At 39.1% G+C, this 23,448-nt stretch overlaps 8 non-coding genes and 20 pseudogenes across 8 annotated transcripts; all 28 read right to left on the bottom strand.

The window, feature by feature from the left end:
- Positions 1–169: 169 nt before the first annotated feature.
- LOC127937844 (uncharacterized) lies at positions 170–288 on the bottom strand (annotated as a pseudogene).
- Positions 289–791: 503 nt separating this feature from the next.
- LOC127937504 (uncharacterized) lies at positions 792–910 on the bottom strand (annotated as a pseudogene).
- A 916-nt stretch (positions 911–1,826) lies between these two features.
- Positions 1,827–1,945, bottom strand: LOC127936144 (uncharacterized; annotated as a pseudogene).
- A 1,342-nt stretch (positions 1,946–3,287) lies between these two features.
- On the bottom strand, positions 3,288–3,406 carry LOC127936821 (uncharacterized; annotated as a pseudogene).
- Positions 3,407–4,060: 654 nt separating this feature from the next.
- LOC127937480 (5S ribosomal RNA) lies at positions 4,061–4,179 on the bottom strand. Its single transcript, XR_008148386.1, has one exon. It is a non-coding gene; the product is annotated as a 5S ribosomal RNA (ribosomal RNA).
- Positions 4,180–4,680: 501 nt separating this feature from the next.
- LOC127936961 (uncharacterized) lies at positions 4,681–4,799 on the bottom strand (annotated as a pseudogene).
- Positions 4,800–5,717: 918 nt separating this feature from the next.
- LOC127936143 (uncharacterized) lies at positions 5,718–5,836 on the bottom strand (annotated as a pseudogene).
- Positions 5,837–7,188: 1,352 nt separating this feature from the next.
- Positions 7,189–7,307, bottom strand: LOC127937468 (5S ribosomal RNA). The gene has a single exon (XR_008148385.1). It is a non-coding gene; the product is annotated as a 5S ribosomal RNA (ribosomal RNA).
- A 363-nt stretch (positions 7,308–7,670) lies between these two features.
- Positions 7,671–7,789, bottom strand: LOC127937457 (5S ribosomal RNA). The gene has a single exon (XR_008148384.1). It is a non-coding gene; the product is annotated as a 5S ribosomal RNA (ribosomal RNA).
- Positions 7,790–8,291: 502 nt separating this feature from the next.
- On the bottom strand, positions 8,292–8,410 carry LOC127937461 (uncharacterized; annotated as a pseudogene).
- A 641-nt stretch (positions 8,411–9,051) lies between these two features.
- LOC127936870 (uncharacterized) lies at positions 9,052–9,170 on the bottom strand (annotated as a pseudogene).
- Positions 9,171–9,390: 220 nt separating this feature from the next.
- LOC127936845 (uncharacterized) lies at positions 9,391–9,509 on the bottom strand (annotated as a pseudogene).
- A 914-nt stretch (positions 9,510–10,423) lies between these two features.
- Positions 10,424–10,542, bottom strand: LOC127937519 (uncharacterized; annotated as a pseudogene).
- Positions 10,543–11,184: 642 nt separating this feature from the next.
- On the bottom strand, positions 11,185–11,303 carry LOC127937445 (5S ribosomal RNA). Its single transcript, XR_008148383.1, has one exon. It is a non-coding gene; the product is annotated as a 5S ribosomal RNA (ribosomal RNA).
- A 502-nt stretch (positions 11,304–11,805) lies between these two features.
- LOC127937345 (uncharacterized) lies at positions 11,806–11,924 on the bottom strand (annotated as a pseudogene).
- Positions 11,925–12,841: 917 nt separating this feature from the next.
- Positions 12,842–12,960, bottom strand: LOC127936820 (uncharacterized; annotated as a pseudogene).
- Positions 12,961–13,614: 654 nt separating this feature from the next.
- Positions 13,615–13,733, bottom strand: LOC127937433 (5S ribosomal RNA). The gene has a single exon (XR_008148382.1). It is a non-coding gene; the product is annotated as a 5S ribosomal RNA (ribosomal RNA).
- A 503-nt stretch (positions 13,734–14,236) lies between these two features.
- Positions 14,237–14,355, bottom strand: LOC127936959 (uncharacterized; annotated as a pseudogene).
- Positions 14,356–15,272: 917 nt separating this feature from the next.
- On the bottom strand, positions 15,273–15,391 carry LOC127936819 (uncharacterized; annotated as a pseudogene).
- A 653-nt stretch (positions 15,392–16,044) lies between these two features.
- LOC127937422 (5S ribosomal RNA) lies at positions 16,045–16,163 on the bottom strand. Its single transcript, XR_008148381.1, has one exon. It is a non-coding gene; the product is annotated as a 5S ribosomal RNA (ribosomal RNA).
- Positions 16,164–16,666: 503 nt separating this feature from the next.
- LOC127937399 (uncharacterized) lies at positions 16,667–16,785 on the bottom strand (annotated as a pseudogene).
- Positions 16,786–17,702: 917 nt separating this feature from the next.
- Positions 17,703–17,821, bottom strand: LOC127936818 (uncharacterized; annotated as a pseudogene).
- Positions 17,822–18,185: 364 nt separating this feature from the next.
- LOC127937410 (5S ribosomal RNA) lies at positions 18,186–18,304 on the bottom strand. Its single transcript, XR_008148380.1, has one exon. It is a non-coding gene; the product is annotated as a 5S ribosomal RNA (ribosomal RNA).
- Positions 18,305–18,807: 503 nt separating this feature from the next.
- LOC127936958 (uncharacterized) lies at positions 18,808–18,926 on the bottom strand (annotated as a pseudogene).
- Positions 18,927–19,843: 917 nt separating this feature from the next.
- LOC127936142 (uncharacterized) lies at positions 19,844–19,962 on the bottom strand (annotated as a pseudogene).
- A 1,339-nt stretch (positions 19,963–21,301) lies between these two features.
- Positions 21,302–21,420, bottom strand: LOC127936957 (uncharacterized; annotated as a pseudogene).
- A 785-nt stretch (positions 21,421–22,205) lies between these two features.
- LOC127937397 (5S ribosomal RNA) lies at positions 22,206–22,324 on the bottom strand. Its single transcript, XR_008148378.1, has one exon. It is a non-coding gene; the product is annotated as a 5S ribosomal RNA (ribosomal RNA).
- A 502-nt stretch (positions 22,325–22,826) lies between these two features.
- LOC127937484 (uncharacterized) lies at positions 22,827–22,945 on the bottom strand (annotated as a pseudogene).
- Positions 22,946–23,448: the final 503 nt, after the last annotated feature.

Genomic DNA, 23,448 nt, shown 5'->3' with positions numbered 1-23,448 from the left:
GATTATTATATAATTCGTGAAAAATATCCAAAAATTTAAAGCACCTGATATTCCCAGGCAGTCTCCCATCCATGTACTAACCTGGCGCAAACCTGCTTATATTCAGAGATCGGGCATTGACTCTATTTTTTGGCAAAATTATTATATACTAAGTGAAAAATTTCAAAAAAGCTTACAGTACCTGGTATTCCCAGGCGGTCTCCCATCCAGGCACTAACCAGGCCCAAACCTGCTTAGCTTCCAAGATCAGACAAGATCGGGCATAGCCAGGCTGGTATGGCCATAAGCGAAGACTGCTGCAAAGAGAAGGCTATTTAAAGATCAGCCAATCTACTCGCCAGTACATTATAAAAGTAGGAAAGAAACCCCAAAAGCTTAAAGCACCTGGTATTCCTAGGCGGTCTCTCATCCAATTACTAACCTGGCCCAAACCTGCTTATATTCAGAGATCGGGCATTGACTCTATTTTTTGGCAAATTTATTATATACTAAGTGAAAAAATTCCAAAAGCTTAAAGCACCTGGTATTCCTTGGCGGTCTCTCATCCAAGTACTAACCAGACCTAAACCTGCTAAGATTCAGAGATCGGGCATTGACTCTTTTTTTTTTTTTTTTTTTGCAAGATTAATATATAATTCGTGAAAAATATCCAAACATTTAAAGCACCTGGTATTCCCAGGCAGTCTCCCATCCATGTACTAACCTGGCGCAAACCTGCTTATATTCAGAGATCGGGCATTGACTCTATTTTTTGGCAAAATTATTATATACTAAGTGAAAAATTTCAAAAAAACTTAGAGTACCTGGTATTCCCAGGCGGTCTCCCATCCAGGCACTAACCAGGCCCAAACCTGCTTAGCTTACGAGATCAGACAAGATCTTGCATAGCCAGGCTAGTATGGCCATAAGCGAAGACTGCTGCAAAGAGAAGGCTATTTAAAGATCAGCCAATCTACTCGCCAGTACATTATAAAAGTAGGAAAGAAACCCCAAAAGCTTAAAGCACCTGGTATTCCTAGGCGGTCTCTCATCCAAGTACTAACCAGACCTAAACCTGCTAAGATTCAGAGATCGGGCATTGACTCTTTTTTTTTTTTTTTGCAAGATTATTATATAATTTGTGAAAAATATCCAAAAATTTAAAGCACCTGGTATTCCCAGGCAGTCTCCCATCCATGTACTAACCTGGCCCAAACCTGCTTATATTCAGAGATCGGGCACTGACTCTATTTTTTGCCAAATTTATTATATACTAAGTGAAAAAATTCCAAAAGCTTAAAGCACCTGGTATTCCTTGGCGGTCTCTCATCCAAGTATTAACCAGATCTAAACCTGCTAAGATTCAGAGATCGGGCATTGACTCTTTTTTTTTTTTTTGCCAGATTATTATATAATTCGTGAAAAAAATCCAAAAATTTAAAGCACCTGGTATTCCCAGGCAGTCTCCCATCCATGTACTAACCTGGCGCAAACCTGCTTATATTCAGAGATCGGGCATTGACTCTATTTTTTGCCAAATTTATTATATACTAAGTGAAAAAATTCCAAAAGCTTAAAGCACCTGGTATTCCTTGGCGGTCTCTCATCCAAGTACTAACTAGACCTAAACCTGCTAAAATTCAGAGATCGGGCATTGACTCTTTTTTTTTTTTTGCAAGATTATTATATAATTCGTGAAAAATATCCAAACATTTAAAGCACCTGGTATTCCCAGGCAGTCTCCCATCCATGTACTAACCTGGCGCAAACCTGCTTATATTCAGAGATCGGGCATTGACTCTATTTTTTGGCAAAATTATTATATACTAAGTGAAAAATTTCAAAAAAGCTTACAGTACCTGGCATTCCCAGGCGGTCTCCCATCCAGGCACTAACCAGGCCCAAACCTGCTTAGCTTACGAGATCAGACAAGATCGGGCATAGCCAGGCTGGTATGGCCATAAGCGAAGACTGCTGCAAAGAGAAGGCTATTTAAAGATCAGCCAATCTACTCGCCAGTACATTATAAAAGTAGGAAAGAAACCCCAAAAGCTTAAAGCACCTGGTATTCCTAGGCGGTCTCTCATCCAAGTACTAACCTGGCCCAAACCTGCTTATATTCAGAGATCGGGCATTGACTCTATTTTTTGGCAAATTTATTATATACTAAGTGAAAAAAATTCCAAAAGCTTAAAGCACCTGGTATTCCTTGGCGGTCTATCATTCAAGTACTAACCAGACCTTAACCTGCTAAGATTCAGAGATCGGGCATTGACTTCTTCTTTTTTTTTTTTTTTTTGCAAGATTATTATATAATTCGTGAAAAATATCCAAAAATTTAAAGCACCTGGTATTCCCAGGCAGTCTCCCATCCATGTACTAACCTGGCCCAAACCTGCTTATATTCAGAGATCGGGCATTGACTCTATTTTTTGCCAAATTTATTATATACTAAGTGAAAAAATTCCAAAAGCTTTAAGCACCTGGTATTCCTAGGCGGTCTTTCAACCAAGTACTAACCAGACCTAAACCTGCTAAGATTCAGAGATCGGGCATTGACTCTTTTTTTTTTTTTTTGCCAGATTATTATATAATTCGTGAAAAATATCCAAAAATTTAAAGCACCTGGTATTCCCAGGCAGTCTCCCATCCATGTACTAACCTGGCGCAAACCTGCTTATATTCAGAGATCGGGCATTGACTCTATTTTTTGCCAAATTTATTATATACTAAGTGAAAAAATTCCAAAAGCTTAAAGCACCTGGTATTCCTTGGCGGTCTCTCATCCAAGTACTAACTAGACCTAAACCTGCTAAAATTCAGAGATCGGGCATTGACTCTTTTTTTTTTTTTTTGCAAGATTATTATATAATTCGTGAAAAATATCCAAACATTTAAAGCACCTGGTATTCCCAGGCAGTCTCCCATCCATGTACTAACCTGGCGCAAACCTGCTTATATTCAGAGATCGGGCATTGACTCTATTTTTTGCCAAATTTATTATATACTAAGTGAAAAAATTCCAAAAGCTTAAAGCACCTGGTATTCCTTGGCGGTCTCTCATCCAAGTACTAACCAGACCTAAACCTGCTATGATTCAGAGATCGGGCATTGACTCTTTTTTTTTTTTTTTTTGCAAGATTATTATATAATTCGTGAAAAATATCCAAACATTTAAAGCACCTGTTATTCCCAGGCAGTCTCCCATCCATGTACTAACCTGGCGCAAACCTGCTTATATTCAGAGATCGGGCATTGACTCTATTTTTTGGCAAAATTATTATATACTAAGTGAAAAATTTCAAAAAAGCTTACAGTACCTGGCATTCCCAGGCAGTCTCCCATCCAGGCACTAACCAGGCCCAAACCTGCTTAGCTTACGAGATCAGACAAGATCGGGCATAGCCAGGCTGGTATGGCCATAAGCGAAGACTGCTGCAAAGAGAAGGCTATTTAAAGATCAGCCAATCTACTCGCCAGTGCATTATAAAAGTAGGAAAGAAACCCCAAAAGTTTAAAGCACCTGGTATTCCTTGGCGGTCTCTCATCCAAGTACTAACCAGACCTAAACCTGCTAAGATTCAGAGATCGGGCATTGACTCTTTTTTTTTTTTTTTTTGCCAGATTATTATATAATTCGTGAAAAATATCCAAAAATTTAAAGCACCTGGTATTCCCAGGCAGTCTCCCATCCATGTACTAACCTGGCCCAAACCTGCTTATATTCAGAGATCGGGCATTGACTCTATTTTTTGCCAAATTTATTATATACTAAGTGAAAAAATTCCAAAAGCTTAAAGCACCTGGTATTCCTTGGCGGTCTCTCATCCAAGTACTAACCAGACCTAAACCTGCTAAGATTCAGAGATCGGGCATTGACTCTTTTTTTTTTTTTTTTTTTTTTTTTTGCAAGATTATTATATAATTCGTGAAAAATATCCAAAAATTTAAAGCACCTGATATTCCCAGGCAGTCTCCCATCCATGTACTAACCTGGCGCAAACCTGCTTATATTCAGAGATCGGGCATTGACTCTATTTTTTGGCAAAATTATTATATACTAAGTGAAAAATTTCAAAAAAGCTTACAGTACCTGGTATTCCCAGGCGGTCTCCCATCCAGGCACTAACCAGGCCCAAACCTGCTTAGCTTCCGAGATCAGACAAGATCGGGCATAGCCAGGCTGGTATGGCCATAAGCGAAGACTGCTGCAAAGAGAAGGCTATTTAAAGATCAGCCAATCTACTCGCCAGTACATAATAAAAGTAGGAAAGAAACCCCAAAAGCTTAAAGCACCTGGTATTCCTAGGCGGTCTCTCATCCAATTACTAACCTGGCCCAAACCTGCTTATATTCAGAGATCGGGCATTGACTCTATTTTTTGGCAAATTTATTATATACTAAGTGAAAAAATTCCAAAAGCTTAAAGCACCTGGTATTCCTTGGCGGTCTCTCATCCAAGTACTAACCAGACCTAAACCTGCTAAGATTCAGAGATCGAGCATTGATTCTTTTTTTTTTTTTTTTTGCAAGATTAATATATAATTCGTGAAAAATATCCAAACATTTAAAGCACCTGGTATTCCCAGGCAGTCTCCCATCCATGTACTAACCTGGCGCAAACCTGCTTATATTCAGAGATCGGGCATTGACTCTATTTTTTGGCAAAATTATTATATACTAAGTGAAAAATTTCAAAAAAACTTAGAGTACCTGGTATTCCCAGGCGGTCTCCCATCCAGGCACTAACCAGGCCCAAACCTGCTTAGCTTACGAGATCAGACAAGATCGGGCATAGCCAGGCTGGTATGGCCATAAGCGAAGACTGCTGCAAAGAGAAGGCTATTTAAAGATCAGCCAATCTACTCGCCAGTACATTATAAAAGTAGGAAAGAAACCCCAAAAGCTTAAAGCACCTGGTATTCCTAGGCGGTCTCTCATCCAAGTACTAACCAGACCTAAACCTGCTAAGATTCAGAGATCGGGCATTGACTCTTTTTTTTTTTTTTTTGCAAGATTATTATATAATTTGTGAAAAATATCCAAAAATTTAAAGCACCTGGTATTCCCAGGCAGTCTCCCATCCATGTACTAACCTGGCCCAAACCTGCTTATATTCAGAGATCGGGCACTGACTCTATTTTTTGCCAAATTTATTATATACTAAGTGAAAAAATTCCAAAAGCTTAAGCACCTGGTATTCCTTGGCGGTCTCTCATCCAAGTATTAACCAGATCTAAACCTGCTAAGATTCAGAGATCGGGCATTGACTCTTTTTTTTTTTTTTTGCCAGATTATTATATAATTCGTGAAAAAAATCCAAAAATTTAAAGCACCTGGTATTCCCAGGCAGTCTCCCATCCATGTACTAACCTGGCGCAAACCTGCTTATATTCAGAGATCGGGCATTGACTCTATTTTTTGCCAAATTTATTATATACTAAGTGAAAAAATTCCAAAAGCTTAAAGCACCTGGTATTCCTTGGCGGTCTCTCATCCAAGTACTAACTAGACCTAAACCTGCTAAAATTCAGAGATCGGGCATTGACTCTTTTTTTTTTTTTTGCAAGATTATTATATAATTCGTGAAAAATATCCAAACATTTAAAGCACCTGGTATTCCCAGGCAGTCTCCCATCCATGTACTAACCTGGCGCAAACCTGCTTATATTCAGAGATCGGGCATTGACTCTATTTTTTGGCAAAATTATTATATACTAAGTGAAAAATTTCAAAAAAGCTTACAGTACCTGGCATTCCCAGGCGGTCTCCCATCCAGGCACTAACCAGGCCCAAACCTGCTTAGCTTACGAGATCAGACAAGATCGGGCATAGCCAGGCTGGTATGGCCATAAGCGAAGACTGCTGCAAAGAGAAGGCTATTTAAAGATCAGCCAATCTACTCGCCAGTACATTATAAAAGTAGGAAAGAAACCCCAAAAGCTTAAAGCACCTGGTATTCCTAGGCGGTCTCTCATCCAAGTACTAACCTGGCCCAAACCTGCTTATATTCAGAGATCGGGCATTGACTCTATTTTTTGGCAAATTTATTATATACTAAGTGAAAAAATTCCAAAAGCTTAAAGCACCTGGTATTCCTTGGCGGTCTATCATTCAAGTACTAACCAGACCTTAACCTGCTAAGATTCAGAGATCGGGCATTGACTTCTTCTTTTTTTTTTTTTTTTGCAAGATTATTATATAATTCGTGAAAAATATCCAAAAATTTAAAGCACCTGGTATTCCCAGGCAGTCTCCCATCCATGTACTAACCTGGCCCAAACCTGCTTATATTCAGAGATCGGGCATTGACTCTATTTTTTGCCAAATTTATTATATACTAAGTGAAAAAATTCCAAAAGCTTTAAGCACCTGGTATTCCTAGGCGGTCTTTCAACCAAGTACTAACCAGACCTAAACCTGCTAAGATTCAGAGATCGGGCATTGACTCTTTTTTTTTTTTTTTTGCCAGATTATTATATAATTCGTGAAAAATATCCAAAAATTTAAAGCACCTGGTATTCCCAGGCAGTCTCCCATCCATGTACTAACCTGGCGCAAACCTGCTTATATTCAGAGATCGGGCATTGACTCTATTTTTTGCCAAATTTATTATATACTAAGTGAAAAAATTCCAAAAGCTTAAAGCACCTGGTATTCCTTGGCGGTCTCTCATCCAAGTACTAACTAGACCTAAACCTGCTAAAATTCAGAGATCAGGCATTGACTCTTTTTTTTTTTTTTTTGCCAGATTATTATATAATTCGTGAAAAATATCCAAAAATTTAAAGCACCTGGTATTCCCAGGCAGTCTCCCATCCATGTACTAACCTGGCCCAAACCTGCTTATATTCAGAGATCGGGCATTGACTCTATTTTTTGCCAAATTTATTATATACTAAGTGAAAAAATTCCAAAAGCTTAAAGAACCTGGTATTCCTTGGCGGTCTCTCATCCAAGTACTAACCAGACCTAAACCTGCTAAGATTCAGAGATCGGGCATTGACTCTTTTTTTTTTTTTTTTTTTTTTTTTTTGCAAGATTATTATATAATTCGTGAAAAATATCCAAAAATTTAAAGCACCTGATATTCCCAGGCAGTCTCCCATCCATGTACTAACCTGGCGCAAACCTGCTTATATTCAGAGATCGGGCATTGACTCTATTTTTTGGCAAAATTATTATATACTAAGTGAAAAATTTCAAAAAAGCTTACAGTACCTGGTATTCCCAGGCGGTCTCCCATCCAGGCACTAACCAGGCCCAAACCTGCTTAGCTTCCGAGATCAGACAAGATCGGGCATAGCCAGGCTGGTATGGCCATAAGCGAAGACTGCTGCAAAGAGAAGGCTATTTAAAGATCAGCCAATCTACTCGCCAGTACATTATAAAAGTAGGAAAGAAACCCCAAAAGCTTAAAGCACCTGGTATTCCTTGGCGGTCTCTCATCCAAGTACTAACCAGACCTAAACCTGCTAAGATTCAGAGATCGGGCATTGACTCTTTTTTTTTTTTTTTGCCAGATTATTATATAATTCGTGAAAAATATCCAAAAATTTAAAGCACCTGGTATTCCCAGGCAGTCTCCCATCCATGTACTAACCTGGCGCAAACCTGCTTATATTCAGAGATCGGGCATTGACTCTATTTTTTGGCAAAATTATTATATACTAAGTGAAAAATTTCAAAAAAGCTTACAGTACCTGGTATTCCCAGGCGGTCTCCCATCCAGGCACTAACCAGGCCCAAACCTGCTTAGCTTCCGAGATCAGACAAGATCGGGCATAGCCAGGCTGGTATGGCCATAAGCGAAGACTGCTGCAAAGAGAAGGCTATTTAAAGATCAGCCAATCTACTCGCCAGTACATTATAAAAGTAGGAAAGAAACCCCAAAAGCTTAAAGCACCTGGTATTCCTAGGCGGTCTCTCATCCAATTACTAACCTGGCCCAAACCTGCTTATATTCAGAGATCGGGCATTGACTCTATTTTTTGGCAAATTTATTATATACTAAGTGAAAAAATTCCAAAAGCTTAAAGCACCTGGTATTCCTTGGCGGTCTCTCATCCAAGTACTAACCAGACCTAAACCTGCTAAGATTCAGAGATCGGGCATTGACTCTTTTTTTTTTTTTTTTTTGCAAGATTAATATATAATTCGTGAAAAATATCCAAACATTTAAAGCACCTGGTATTCCCAGGCAGTCTCCCATCCATGTACTAACCTGGCGCAAACCTGCTTATATTCAGAGATCGGGCATTGACTCTATTTTTTGGCAAAATTATTATATACTAAGTGAAAAATTTCAAAAAAACTTAGAGTACCTGGTATTCCCAGGCGGTCTCCCATCCAGGCACTAACCAGGCCCAAACCTGCTTAGCTTACAAGATCAGACAAGATCGGGCATAGCCAGGCTGGTATGGCCATAAGCGAAGACTGCTGCAAAGAGAAGGCTATTTAAAGATCAGCCAATCTACTCGCCAGTACATTATAAAAGTAGGAAAGAAACCCCAAAAGCTTAAAGCACCTGGTATTCCTAGGCGGTCTCTCATCCAAGTACTAACCAGACCTAAACCTGCTAAGATTCAGAGATCGGGCATTGACTCTTTTTTTTTTTTTTTGCAAGATTATTATATAATTTGTGAAAAATATCCAAAAATTTAAAGCACCTGGTATTCCCAGGCAGTCTCCCATCCATGTACTAACCTGGCCCAAACCTGCTTATATTCAGAGATCGGGCACTGACTCTATTTTTTGCCAAATTTATTATATACTAAGTGAAAAAATTCCAAAAGCTTAAAGCACCTGGTATTCCTTGGCGGTCTCTCATCCAAGTATTAACCAGATCTAAACCTGCTAAGATTCAGAGATCGGGCATTGACTCTTTTTTTTTTTTTTTGCCAGATTATTATATAATTCGTGAAAAAAATCCAAAAATTTAAAGCACCTGGTATTCCCAGGCAGTCTCCCATCCATGTACTAACCTGGCGCAAACCTGCTTATATTCAGAGATCGGGCATTGACTCTATTTTTTGGCAAAATTATTATATACTAAGTGAAAAATTTCAAAAAAGCTTACAGTACCTGGCATTCCCAGGCGGTCTCCCATCCAGGCACTAACCAGGACCAAACCTGCTTAGCTTACGAGATCAGACAAGATCGGGCATAGCCAGGCTGGTATGGCCATAAGCGAAGACTGCTGCAAAGAGAAGGCTATTTAAAGATCAGCCAATCTACTCGCCAGTACATTATAAAAGTAGGAAAGAAACCCCAAAAGCTTAAAGCACCTGGTATTCCTAGGCGGTCTCTCATCCAATTACTAACCTGGCCCAAACCTGCTTATATTCAGAGATCGGGCATTGACTCTATTTTTTGGCAAATTTATTATATACTAAGTGAAAAAATTCCAAAAGCTTAAAGCACCTGGTATTCCCAGGCGGTCTCCCATCCAGGCACTAACCAGGCCTAAACCTGCTTAGCTTACGAGATCAGACAAGATCGGGCATAGCCAGGCTGGTATGGCCATAAGCGAAGACTGCTGCAAAGAGAAGGCTATTTAAAGATCAGCCAATCTACTCGCCAGTACATTATAAAAGTAGGAAAGAAACCCCAAAAGCTTAAAGCACCTGGTATTCCTAGGCGGTCTCTCATCCAAGTACTAACCAGACCTAAACCTGCTAAGATTCAGAGATCGGGCATTGACTCTTTTTTTTTTTTTTGCAAGATTATTATATAATTTGTGAAAAATATCCAAAAATTTAAAGCACCTGGTATTCCCAGGCAGTCTCCCATCCATGTACTAACCTGGCCCAAACCTGCTTATATTCAGAGATCGGGCACTGACTCTATTTTTTGGCAAATTTATTATATACTAAGTGAAAAAATTCCAAAAGCTTAAAGCACCTGGTATTCCTTGGCGGTCTCTCATCCAAGTATTAACCAGATCTAAACCTGCTAAGATTCAGAGATCGGGCATTGACTCTTTTTTTTTTTTTGCCAGATTATTATATAATTCGTGAAAAAAATCCAAAAATTTAAAGCACCTGGTATTCCCAGGCAGTCTCCCATCCATGTACTAACCTGGCGCAAACCTGCTTATATTCAGAGATCGGGCATTGACTCTATTTTTTGCCAAATTTATTATATACTAAGTGAAAAAATTCCAAAAGCTTAAAGCACCTGGTATTCCTTGGCGGTCTCTCATCCAAGTACTAACTAGACCTAAACCTGCTAAAATTCAGAGATCGGGCATTGACTCTTTTTTTTTTTTTGCAAGATTATTATATAATTCGTGAAAAATATCCAAACATTTAAAGCACCTGGTATTCCCAGGCAGTCTCCCATCCATGTACTAACCTGGCGCAAACCTGCTTATATTCAGAGATCGGGCATTGACTCTATTTTTTGGCAAAATTATTATATACTAAGTGAAAAATTTCAAAAAAGCTTACAGTACCTAGCATTCCCAGGCAGTCTCCCATCCAGGCACTAACCAGGCCCAAACCTGCTTAGCTTACGAGATCAGACAAGATCAGGCATAGCCAGGCTGGTATGGCCATAAGCGAAGACTGCTGCAAAGAGAAGGCTATTTAAAGATCAGCCAATCTACTCGCCAGTACATTATAAAAGTAGGAAAGAAACCCCAAAAGCTTAAAGCACCTGGTATTCCTTGGCGGTCTCTCATCCAAGTACTAACCAGACCTAAACCTGCTAAGATTCAGAGATCGGGCATTGACTCTTTTTTTTTTTTTTTTGCCAGATTATTATATAATTCGTGAAAAATATCCAAAAATTTAAAGCACCTGGTATTCCCAGGCAGTCTCCCATCCATGTACTAACCTGGCCCAAACCTGCTTATATTCAGAGATCGGGCATTGACTCTATTTTTTGCCAAATTTATTATATACTAAGTGAAAAAATTCCAAAAGCTTAAAGAACCTGGTATTCCTTGGCGGTCTCTCATCCAAGTACTAACCAGACCTAAACCTGCTAAGATTCAGAGATCGGGCATTGACTCTTTTTTTTTTTTTTTGCAAGATTATTATATAATTCGTGAAAAATATCCAAAAATTTAAAGCACCTGATATTCCCAGGCAGTCTCCCATCCATGTACTAACCTGGCGCAAACCTGCTTATATTCAGAGATCGGGCATTGACTCTATTTTTTGGCAAAATTATTATATACTAAGTGAAAAATTTCAAAAAAGCTTACAGTACCTGGTATTCCCAGGCGGTCTCCCATCCAGGCACTAACCAGGCCCAAACCTGCTTAGCTTCCGAGATCAGACAAGATCGGGCATAGCCAGGCTGGTATGGCCATAAGCGAAGACTGCTGCAAAGAGAAGGCTATTTAAAGATCAGCCAATCTACTCGCCAGTACATTATAAAAGTAGGAAAGAAACCCCAAAAGCTTAAAGCACCTGGTATTCCTAGGCGGTCTCTCATCCAATTACTAACCTGGCCCAAACCTGCTTATATTCAGAGATCGGGCATTGACTCTATTTTTTGGCAAATTTATTATATACTAAGTGAAAAAATTCCAAAAGCTTAAAGCACCTGGTATTCCTTGGCGGTCTCTCATCCAAGTACTAACCAGACCTAAACCTGCTAAGATTCAGAGATCGGGCATTGACTCTTTTTTTTTTTTTTTTTTTGCAAGATTAATATATAATTCGTGAAAAATATCCAAACATTTAAAGCACTTGGTATTCCCAGGCAGTCTCCCATCCATGTACTAACCTGGCGCAAACCTGCTTATATTCAGAGATCGGGCATTGACTCTATTTTTTGGCAAAATTATTATATACTAAGTGAAAAATTTCAAAAAAATTAGAGTACCTGGTATTCCCAGGCGGTCTCCCATCCAGGCACTAACCAGGCCCAAACCTGCTTAGCTTACGAGATCAGACAAGATCGGGCATAGCCAGGCTGGTATGGCCATAAGCGAAGACTGCTGCAAAGAGAAGGCTATTTAAAGATCAGCCAATCTACTCGCCAGTACATTATAAAAGTAGGAAAGAAACCCCAAAAGCTTAAAGCACCTGGTATTCCTAGGCGGTCTCTCATCCAAGTACTAACCAGACCTAAACCTGCTAAGATTCAGAGATCGGGCATTGACTCTTTTTTTTTTTTTTTGCAAGATTATTATATAATTTGTGAAAAATATCCAAAAATTTAAAGCACCTGGTATTCCCAGGCAGTCTCCCATCCATGTACTAACCTGGCCCAAACCTGCTTATATTCAGAGATCGGGCACTGACTCTATTTTTTGGCAAATTTATTATATACTAAGTGAAAAAATTCCAAAAGCTTAAAGCACCTGGTATTCCTTGGCGGTCTCTCATCCAAGTATTAACCAGATCTAAACCTGCTAAGATTCAGAGATCGGGCATTGACTCTTTTTTTTTTTTTTTGCCAGATTATTATATAATTCGTGAAAAAAATCCAAAAATTTAAAGCACCTGGTATTCCCAGGCAGTCTCCCATCCATGTACTAACCTGGCGCAAACCTGCTTATATTCAGAGATCGGGCATTGACTCTATTTTTTGCCAAATTTATTATATACTAAGTGAAAAAATTCCAAAAGCTTAAAGCACCTGGTATTCCTTGGCGGTCTCTCATCCAAGTACTAACTAGACCTAAACCTGCTAAAATTCAGAGATCGGGCATTGACTCTTTTTTTTTTTTTGCAAGATTATTATATAATTCGTGAAAAATATCCAAACATTTAAAGCACCTGGTATTCCCAGGCAGTCTCCCATCCATGTACTAACCTGGCGCAAACCTGCTTATATTCAGAGATCGGGCATTGACTCTATTTTTTGGCAAAATTATTATATACTAAGTGAAAAATTTCAAAAAAGCTTACAGTACCTGGCATTCCCAGGCAGTCTCCCATCCAGGCACTAACCAGGCCCAAACCTGCTTAGCTTACGAGATCAGACAAGATCGGGCATAGCCAGGCTGGTATGGCCATAAGCGAAGACTGCTGCAAAGAGAAGGCTATTTAAAGATCAGCCAATCTACTCGCCAGTACATTATAAAAGTAGGAAAGAAACCCCAAAAGCTTAAAGCACCTGGTATTCCTTGGCGGTCTCTCATCCAAGTACTAACCAGACCTAAACCTGCTAAGATTCAGAGATCGGGCATTGACTCTTTTTTTTTTTTTTTTGCCAGATTATTATATAATTCGTGAAAAATATCCAAAAATTTAAAGCACCTGGTATTCCCAGGCAGTCTCCCATCCATGTACTAACCTGGCCCAAACCTGCTTATATTCAGAGATCGGGCATTGACTCTATTTTTTGCCAAATTTATTATATACTAAGTGAAAAAATTCCAAAAGCTTAAAGAACCTGGTATTCCTTGGCGGTCTCTCATCCAAGTACTAACCAGACCTAAACCTGCTAAGATTCAGAGATCGGGCATTGACTCTTTTTTTTTTTTTTTTTTTTTTTTTTTGCAAGATTATTATATAATTCGTGAAAAATATCCAAAAATTTAAAGCACCTGATATTCCCAGGCAGTCTCCCATCCATGTACTAACCTGGCGCAAACCTGCTTATATTCAGAGATCGGGCATTGACTCTATTTTTTGGCAAAATTATTATATACTAAGTGAAAAATTTCAAAAAAGCTTACAGTACCTGGTATTCCCAGGCGGTCTCCCATCCAGGCACTAACCAGGCCCAAACCTGCTTAGCTTCCGAGATCAGACAAGATCGGGCATAGCCAGGCTGGTATGGCCATAAGCGAAGACTGCTGCAAAGAGAAGGCTATTTAAAGATAAGCCAATCTACTCGCCAGTACATTATAAAAGTAGGAAAGAAACCCCAAAAGCTTAAAGCACCTGGTATTCCTAGGCGGTCTCTCATCCAATTACTAACCTGGCCCAAACCTGCTTATATTCAGAGATCGGGCATTGACTCTATTTTTTGGCAAATTTATTATATACTAAGTGAAAAAATTCCAAAAGCTTAAAGCACCTGGTATTCCTTGGCGGTCTCTCATCCAAGTACTAACCAGACCTAAACCTGCTAAGATTCAGAGATCGGGCATTGACTCTTTTTTTTTTTTTTTTTTTGCAAGATTAATATATAATTCGTGAAAAATATCCAAACATTTAAAGCACTTGGTATTCCCAGGCAGTCTCCCATCCATGTACTAACCTGGCGCAAACCTGCTTATATTCAGAGATCGGGCATTGACTCTATTTTTTGGCAAAATTATTATATACTAAGTGAAAAATTTCAAAAAAACTTAGAGTACCTGGTATTCCCAGGCGGTCTCCCATCCAGGCACTAACCAGGCCCAAACCTGCTTAGCTTACGAGATCAGACAAGATCGGGCATAGCCAGGCTGGTATGGCCATAAGCGAAGACTGCTGCAAAGAGAAGGCTATTTAAAGATCAGCCAATCTACTCGCCAGTACATTATAAAAGTAGGAAAGAAACCCCAAAAGCTTAAAGCACCTGGTATTCCTAGGCGGTCTCTCATCCAAGTACTAACCAGACCTAAACCTGCTAAGATTCAGAGATCGGGCATTGACTCTTTTTTTTTTTTTTTGCAAGATTATTATATAATTTGTGAAAAATATCCAAAAATTTAAAGCACCTGGTATTCCCAGGCAGTCTCCCATCCATGTACTAACCTGGCCCAAACCTGCTTATATTCAGAGATCGGGCACTGACTCTATTTTTTGCCAAATTTATTATATACTAAGTGAAAAAATTCCAAAAGCTTAAAGCACCTGGTATTCCTTGGCGGTCTCTCATCCAAGTATTAACCAGATCTAAACCTGCTAAGATTCAGAGATCGGGCATTGACTCTTTTTTTTTTTTTTTGCCAGATTATTATATAATTCGTGAAAAAAATCCAAAAATTTAAAGCACCTGGTATTCCCAGGCAGTCTCCCATCCATGTACTAACCTGGCGCAAACCTGCTTATATTCAGAGATCGGGCATTGACTCTATTTTTTGCCAAATTTATTATATACTAAGTGAAAAAATTCCAAAAGCTTAAAGCACCTGGTATTCCTTGGCGGTCTCTCATCCAAGTACTAACTAGACCTAAACCTGCTAAAATTCAGAGATCGGGCATTGACTCTTTTTTTTTTTTTGCAAGATTATTATATAATTCGTGAAAAATATCCAAACATTTAAAGCACCTGGTATTCCCAGGCAGTCTCCCATCCATGTACTAACCTGGCGCAAACCTGCTTATATTCAGAGATCGGGCATTGACTCTATTTTTTGGCAAAATTATTATATACTAAGTGAAAAATTTCAAAAAAGCTTACAGTACCTGGCATTCCCAGGCAGTCTCCCATCCAGGCACTAACCAGGCCCAAACCTGCTTAGCTTACGAGATCAGACAAGATCGGGCATAGCCAGGCTGGTATGGCCATAAGCGAAGACTGCTGCAAAGAGAAGGCTATTTAAAGATCAGCCAATCTACTCGCCAGTACATTATAAAAGTAGGAAAGAAACCCCAAAAGCTTAAAGCACCTGGTATTCCTTGGCGGTCTCTCATCCAAGTACTAACCAGACCTAAACCTGCTAAGATTCAGAGATCGGGCATTGACTCTTTTTTTTTTTTTTTGCCAGATTATTATATAATTCGTGAAAAATATCCAAAAATTTAAAGCACCTGGTATTCCCAGGCAGTCTCCCATCCATGTACTAACCTGGCCCAAACCTGCTTATATTCAGAGATCGGGCATTGACTCTATTTTTTGCCAAATTTATTATATACTAAGTGAAAAAATTCCAAAAGCTTAAAGAACCTGGTATTCCTTGGCGGTCTCTCATCCAAGTACTAACCAGACCTAAACCTGCTAAGATTCAGAGATCGGCATTGACTCTTTTTTTTTTTTTTTTTTTTTTTTTTTTGCCAGATTATTATATAATTCGTGAAAAATATCCAAAAATTTAAAGCACCTGATATTCCCAGGCAGTCTCCCATCCATGTACTAACCTGGCGCAAACCTGCTTATATTCAGAGATCGGGCATTGACTCTATTTTTTGGCAAAATTATTATATACTAAGTGAAAAATTTCAAAAAAGCTTACAGTACCTGGTATTCCCAGGCGGTCTCCCATCCAGGCACTAACCAGGCCCAAACCTGCTTAGCTTCCGAGATCAGACAAGATCGGGCATAGCCAGGCTGGTATGGCCATAAGCGAAGACTGCTGCAAAGAGAAGGCTATTTAAAGATCAGCCAATCTACTCGCCAGTACATTATAAAAGTAGGAAAGAAACCCCAAAAGCTTAAAGCACCTGGTATTCCTAGGCGGTCTCTCATCCAATTACTAACCTGGCCCAAACCTGCTTATATTCAGAGATCGGGCATTGACTCTATTTTTTGGCAAATTTATTATATACTAAGTGAAAAAATTCCAAAAGCTTAAAGCACCTGGTATTCCTTGGCGGTCTCTCATCCAAGTACTAACCAGACCTAAACCTGCTAAGATTCAGAGATCGGGCATTGACTCTTTTTTTTTTTTTTTTTTTGCAAGATTAATATATAATTCGTGAAAAATATCCAAACATTTAAAGCACTTGGTATTCCCAGGCAGTCTCCCATCCATGTACTAACCTGGCGCAAACCTGCTTATATTCAGAGATCGGGCATTGACTCTATTTTTTGGCAAAATTATTATATACTAAGTGAAAAATTTCAAAAAAACTTAGAGTACCTGGTATTCCCAGGCGGTCTCCCATCCAGGCACTAACCAGGCCCAAACCTGCTTAGCTCACGAGATCAGACAAGATCGGGCATAGCCAGGCTGGTATGGCCATAAGCGAAGACTGCTGCAAAGAGAAGGCTATTTAAAGATCAGCCAATCTACTCGCCAGTACATTATAAAAGTAGGAAAGAAACCCCAAAAGCTTAAAGCACCTGGTATTCCTAGGCGGTCTCTCATCCAAGTACTAACCAGACCTAAACCTGCTAAGATTCAGAGATAGGGCATTGACTCTTTTTTTTTTTTTTTGCAAGATTATTATATAATTTGTGAAAAATATCCAAAAATTTAAAGCACCTGGTATTCCCAGGCAGTCTCCCATCCATGTACTAACCTGGCCCAAACCTGCTTATATTCAGAGATCGGGCACTGACTCTATTTTTTGGCAAATTTATTATATACTAAGTGAAAAAATTCCAAAAGCTTAAAGCACCTGGTATTCCTTGGCGGTCTCTCATCCAAGTATTAACCAGATCTAAACCTGCTAAGATTCAGAGATCGGGCATTGACTCTTTTTTTTTTTTTTGCCAGATTATTATATAATTCGTGAAAAAAATCCAAAAATTTAAAGCACCTGGTATTCCCAGGCAGTCTCCCATCCATGTACTAACCTGGCGCAAACCTGCTTATATTCAGAGATCGGGCATTGACTCTATTTTTTGCCAAATTTATTATATACTAAGTGAAAAAATTCCAAAAGCTTAAAGCACCTGGTATTCCTTGGCGGTCTCTCATCCAAGTACTAACTAGACCTAAACCTGCTAAAATTCAGAGATCGGGCATTGACTCTTTTTTTTTTTTTTGCAAGATTAATATATAATTCGTGAAAAATATCCAAACATTTAAAGCACCTGGTATTCCCAGGCAGTCTCCCATCCATGTACTAACCTGGCGCAAACCTGCTTATATTCAGAGATCGGGCATTGACTCTATTTTTTGGCAAAATTATTATATACTAAGTGAAAAATTTCAAAAAAGCTTACAGTACCTGGCATTCCCAGGCAGTCTCCCATCCAGGCACTAACCAGGCCCAAACCTGCTTAGCTTACGAGATCAGACAAGATCGGGCATAGCCAGGCTGGTATGGCCATAAGCGAAGACTGCTGCAAAGAGAAGGCTATTTAAAGATCAGCCAATCTACTCGCCAGTACATTATAAAAGTAGGAAAGAAACCCCAAAAGCTTAAAGCACCTGGTATTCCTTGGCGGTCTCTCATCCAAGTACTAACCAGACCTAAACCTGCTAAGATTCAGAGATCGGGCATTGACTCTTTTTTTTTTTTTTTTGCCAGATTATTATATAATTCGTGAAAAATATCCAAAAATTTAAAGCACCTTATATTCCCAGGCAGTCTCCCATCCATGTACTAACCTGGCGCAAACCTGCTTATATTCAGATATCGGGCATTGACTCTATTTTTTGGCAAAATTATTATATACTAAGTGAAAAATTTCAAAAAAGCTTACAGTACCTGGTATTCCCAGGCGGTCTCCCATCCAGGCACTAACCAGGCCCAAACCTGCTTAGCTTCCGAGATCAGACAAGATCGGGCATAGCCAGGCTGGTATGGCCATAAGCGAAGACTGCTTCAAAGAGAAGGCTATTTAAAGATCAGCCAATCTACTCGCCAGTACATTATAAAAGTAGGAAAGAAACCCCAAAAGCTTAAAGCACCTGGTATTCCTAGGCGGTCTCTCATCCAATTACTAACCTGGCCCAAACCTGCTTATATTCAGAGATCGGGCATTGACTCTATTTTTTGGCAAATTTATTATATACTAAGTGAAAAAATTCCAAAAGCTTAAAGCACCTGGTATTCCTTGGCGGTCTCTCATCCAAGTACTAACCAGACCTAAACCTGCTAAGATTCAGAGATCGGGCATTGACTCTTTTTTTTTTTTTTTTTTTGCAAGATTAATATATAATTCGTGAAAAATATCCAAACATTTAAAGCACTTGGTATTCCCAGGCAGTCTCCCATCCATGTACTAACCTGGCGCAAACCTGCTTATATTCAGAGATCGGGCATTGACTCTATTTTTTGGCAAAATTATTATATACTAAGTGAAAAATTTCAAAAAAACTTAGAGTACCTGGTATTCCCAGGCGGTCTCCCATCCAGGCACTAACCAGGCCCAAACCTGCTTAGCTTACGAGATCAGACAAGATCGGGCATAGCCAGGCTGGTATGGCCATAAGCGAAGACTGCTGCAAAGAGAAGGCTATTTAAAGATCAGCCAATCTACTCGCCAGTACATTATAAAAGTAGGAAAGAAACCCCAAAAGCTTAAAGCACCTGGTATTCCTAGGCGGTCTCTCATCCAAGTACTAACCAGACCTAAACCTGCTAAGATTCAGAGATCGGGCATTGACTCTTTTTTTTTTTTTTGCAAGATTATTATATAATTTGTGAAAAATATCCAAAAATTTAAAGCACCTGGTATTCCCAGGCAGTCTCCCATCCATGTACTAACCTGGCCCAAACCTGCTTATATTCAGAGATCGGGCACTGACTCTATTTTTTGCCAAATTTATTATATACTAAGTGAAAAAATTCCAAAAGCTTAAAGCACCTGGTATTCCTTGGCGGTCTCTCATCCAAGTATTAACCAGATCTAAACCTGCTAAGATTCAGAGATCGGGCATTGACTCTTTTTTTTTTTTTTTTGCCAGATTATTATATAATTCGTGAAAAAAATCCAAAAATTTAAAGCACCTGGTATTCCCAGGCAGTCTCCCATCCATGTACTAACCTGGCGCAAACCTGCTTATATTCAGAGATCGGGCATTGACTCTATTTTTTGCCAAATTTATTATATACTAAGTGAAAAAATTCCAAAAGCTTAAAGCACCTGGTATTCCTTGGCGGTCTCTCATCCAAGTACTAACTAGACCTAAACCTGCTAAAATTCAGAGATCGGGCATTGACTCTTTTTTTTTTTTTGCAAGATTATTATATAATTCGTGAAAAATATCCAAACATTTAAAGCACCTGGTATTCCCAGGCAGTCTCCCATCCATGTACTAACCTGGCGCAAACCTGCTTATATTCAGAGATCGGGCATTGACTCTATTTTTTGGCAAAATTATTATATACTAAGTGAAAAATTTCAAAAAAGCTTACAGTACCTGGCATTCCCAGGCGGTCTCCCATCCAGGCACTAACCAGGCCCAAACCTGCTTAGCTTACGAGATCAGACAAGATCGGGCATAGCCAGGCTGGTATGGCCATAAGCGAAGACTGCTGCAAAGAGAAGGCTATTTAAAGATCAGCCAATCTACTCGCCAGTACATTATAAAAGTAGGAAAGAAACCCCAAAAGCTTAAAGCACCTGGTATTCCTAGGCGGTCTCTCATCCAAGTACTAACCTGGCCCAAACCTGCTTATATTCAGAGATCGGGCATTGACTCTATTTTTTGGCAAATTTATTATATACTAAGTGAAAAAATTCCAAAAGCTTAAAGCACCTGGTATTCCTTGGCGGTCTATCATTCAAGTACTAACCAGACCTTAACCTGCTAAGATTCAGAGATCGGGCATTGACTTCTTCTTTTTTTTTTTTTTTTGCAAGATTATTATATAATTCCTGAAAAATATCCAAAAATTTAAAGCACCTGGTATTCCCAGGCAGTCTCCCATCCATGTACTAACCTGGCCCAAACCTGCTTATATTCAGAGATCGGGCATTGACTCTATTTTTTGCCAAATTTATTATATACTAAGTGAAAAAATTCCAAAAGCTTTAAGCACCTGGTATTCCTAGGCGGTCTTTCAACCAAGTACTAACCAGACCTAAACCTGCTAAGATTCAGAGATCGGGCATTGACTCTTTTTTTTTTTTTTTGCCAGATTATTATATAATTCGTGAAAAATATCCAAAAATTTAAAGCACCTGGTATTCCCAGGCAGTCTCCCATCCATGTACTAACCTGGCGCAAACCTGCTTATATTCAGAGATCGGGCATTGACTCTATTTTTTGCCAAATTTATTATATACTAAGTGAAAAAATTCCAAAAGCTTAAAGCACCTGGTATTCCTTGGCGGTCTCTCATCCAAGTACTAACTAGACCTAAACCTGCTAAAATTCAGAGATCGGGCATTGACTCTTTTTTTTTTTTTTTGCAAGATTATTATATAATTCGTGAAAAATATCCAAACATTTAAAGCACCTGGTATTCCCAGGCAGTCTCCCATCCATGTACTAACCTGGCGCAAACCTGCTTATATTCAGAGATCGGGCATTGACTCTATTTTTTGCCAAATTTATTATATACTAAGTGAAAAAATTCCAAAAGCTTAAAGCACCTGGTATTCCTTGGCGGTCTCTCATCCAAGTACTAACCAGACCTAAACCTGCTATGATTCAGAGATCGGGCATTGACTCTTTTTTTTTTTTTTTTGCAAGATTATTATATAATTCGTGAAAAATATCCAAACATTTAAAGCACCTGGTATTCCCAGGCAGTCTCCCATCCATGTACTAACCTGGCGCAAACCTGCTTATATTCAGAGATCGGGCATTGACTCTATTTTTTGGCAAAATTATTATATACTAAGTGAAAAATTTCAAAAAAACTTAGAGTACCTGGTATTCCCAGGCGGTCTCCCATCCAGGCACTAACCAGGCCCAAACCTGCTTAGCTTACGAGATCAGACAAGATCGGGCATAGCCAGGCTGGTATGGCCATAAGCGAAGACTGCTGCAAAGAGAAGGCTATTTAAAGATCAGCCAATCTACTCGCCAGTACATTATAAAAGTAGGAAAGAAACCCCAAAAGCTTAAAGCACCTGGTATTCCTAGGCAGTCTCCCATCCATGTACTAACCTGGCCCAAACCTGCTTATATTCAGAGATCGGGCACTGACTCTATTTTTTGCCAAATTTATTATATACTAAGTGAAAAAATTCCAAAAGCTTAAAGCACCTGGTATTCCTTGGCGGTCTCTCATCCAAGTACTAACCAGACCTAAACCTGCTAAGATTCAGAGATCGGGCATTGACTCTTTTTTTTTTTTTTTGCCAGATTATTATATAATTCGTGAAAAATATCCAAAAATTTAAAGCACCTGGTATTCCCAGGCAGTCTCCCATCCATGTACTAACCTGGCCCAAACCTGCTTATATTCAGAGATCGGGCATTGACTCTATTTTTTGCCAAATTTATTATATACTAAGTGAAAAAATTCCAAAAGCTTAAAGCACCTGGTATTCCTTGGCGGTCTCTCATCCAAGTACTAACCAGACCTAAACCTGCTAAGATTCAGAGATCGGGCATTGACTCTTTTTTTTTTTTTTTTTTTTTGTGCAAGATTATTATATAATTCGTGAAAAATATCCAAAAATTTAAAGCACCTGATATTCCCAGGCAGTCTCCCATCCATGTACTAACCTGGCGCAAACCTGCTTATATTCAGAGATCGGGCATTGACTCTATTTTTTGGCAAAATTATTATATACTAAGTGAAAATTTTCAAAAAAGCTTACAGTACCTGGTATTCCCAGGCGGTCTCCCATCCAGGCACTAACCAGGCCCAAACCTGCTTAGCTTCCGAGATCAGACAAGATCGGGCATAGCCAGGCTGGTATGGCCATAAGCGAAGACTGCTGCAAAGAGAAGGCTATTTAAAGATCAGCCAATCTACTCGCCAGTACATTATAAAAGTAGGAAAGAAACCCCAAAAGCTTAAAGCACCTGGTATTCCTAGGCGGTCTCTCATCCAATTACTAACCTGGCCCAAACCTGCTTATATTCAGAGATCGGGCATTGACTCTATTTTTTGGCAAATTTATTATATACTAAGTGAAAAAATTCCAAAAGCTTAAAGCACCTGGTATTCCTTGGCGGTCTCTCATCCAAGTACTAACCAGACCTAAACCTGCTAAGATTCAGAGATCGGGCATTGACTCTTTTTTTTTTTTTTTTTTGCAAGATTAATATATAATTCGTGAAAAATATCCAAACATTTAAAGCACCTGGTATTCCCAGGCAGTCTCCCATCCATGTACTAACCTGGCGCAAACCTGCTTATATTCAGAGATCGGGCATTGACTCTATTTTTTGGCAAAATTATTATATACTAAGTGAAAAATTTCAAAAAAACTTAGAGTACCTGCTATTCCCAGGCGGTCTCCCATCCAGGCACTAACCAGGCCCAAACCTGCTTAGCTTACGAGATCAGACAAGATCGGGCATAGCCAGGCTGGTATGGCCATAAGCGAAGACTGCTGCAAAGAGAAGGCTATTTAAAGATCAGCCAATCTACTCGCCAGTACATTATAAAAGTAGGAAAGAAACCCCAAAAGCTTAAAGCACCTGGTATTCCTAGGCGGTCTCTCATCCAAGTACTAACCAGACCTAAACCTGCTAAGCATCAGAGATCGGGCATTGACTCTTTTTTTTTTTTTTTTTGCAAGATTATTATATAATTTGTGAAAAATATCCAAAAATTTAAAGCACCTGGTATTCCCAGGCAGTCTCCCATCCATGTACTAACCTGGCCCAAACCTGCTTATATTCAGAGATCGGGCACTGACTCTATTTTTTGCCAAATTTATTATATACTAAGTGAAAAAATTCCAAAAGCTTAAAGCACCTGGTATTCCTTGGCGGTCTCTCATCCAAGTATTAACCAGATCTAAACCTGCTAAGATTCAGAGATCGGGCATTGACTCTTTTTTTTTTTTTTTGCCAGATTATTATATAATTCGTGAAAAAAATCC

Source organism: Carassius gibelio, chromosome A19 (genome assembly GCF_023724105.1).
Source record: "Carassius gibelio isolate Cgi1373 ecotype wild population from Czech Republic chromosome A19, carGib1.2-hapl.c, whole genome shotgun sequence".
NCBI lineage: Eukaryota > Metazoa > Chordata > Actinopteri > Cypriniformes > Cyprinidae > Carassius > Carassius gibelio.
The sequence above is the reverse complement of the archived record's forward strand: the minus strand, read 5'-3'. Positions and strand labels throughout refer to the sequence as shown.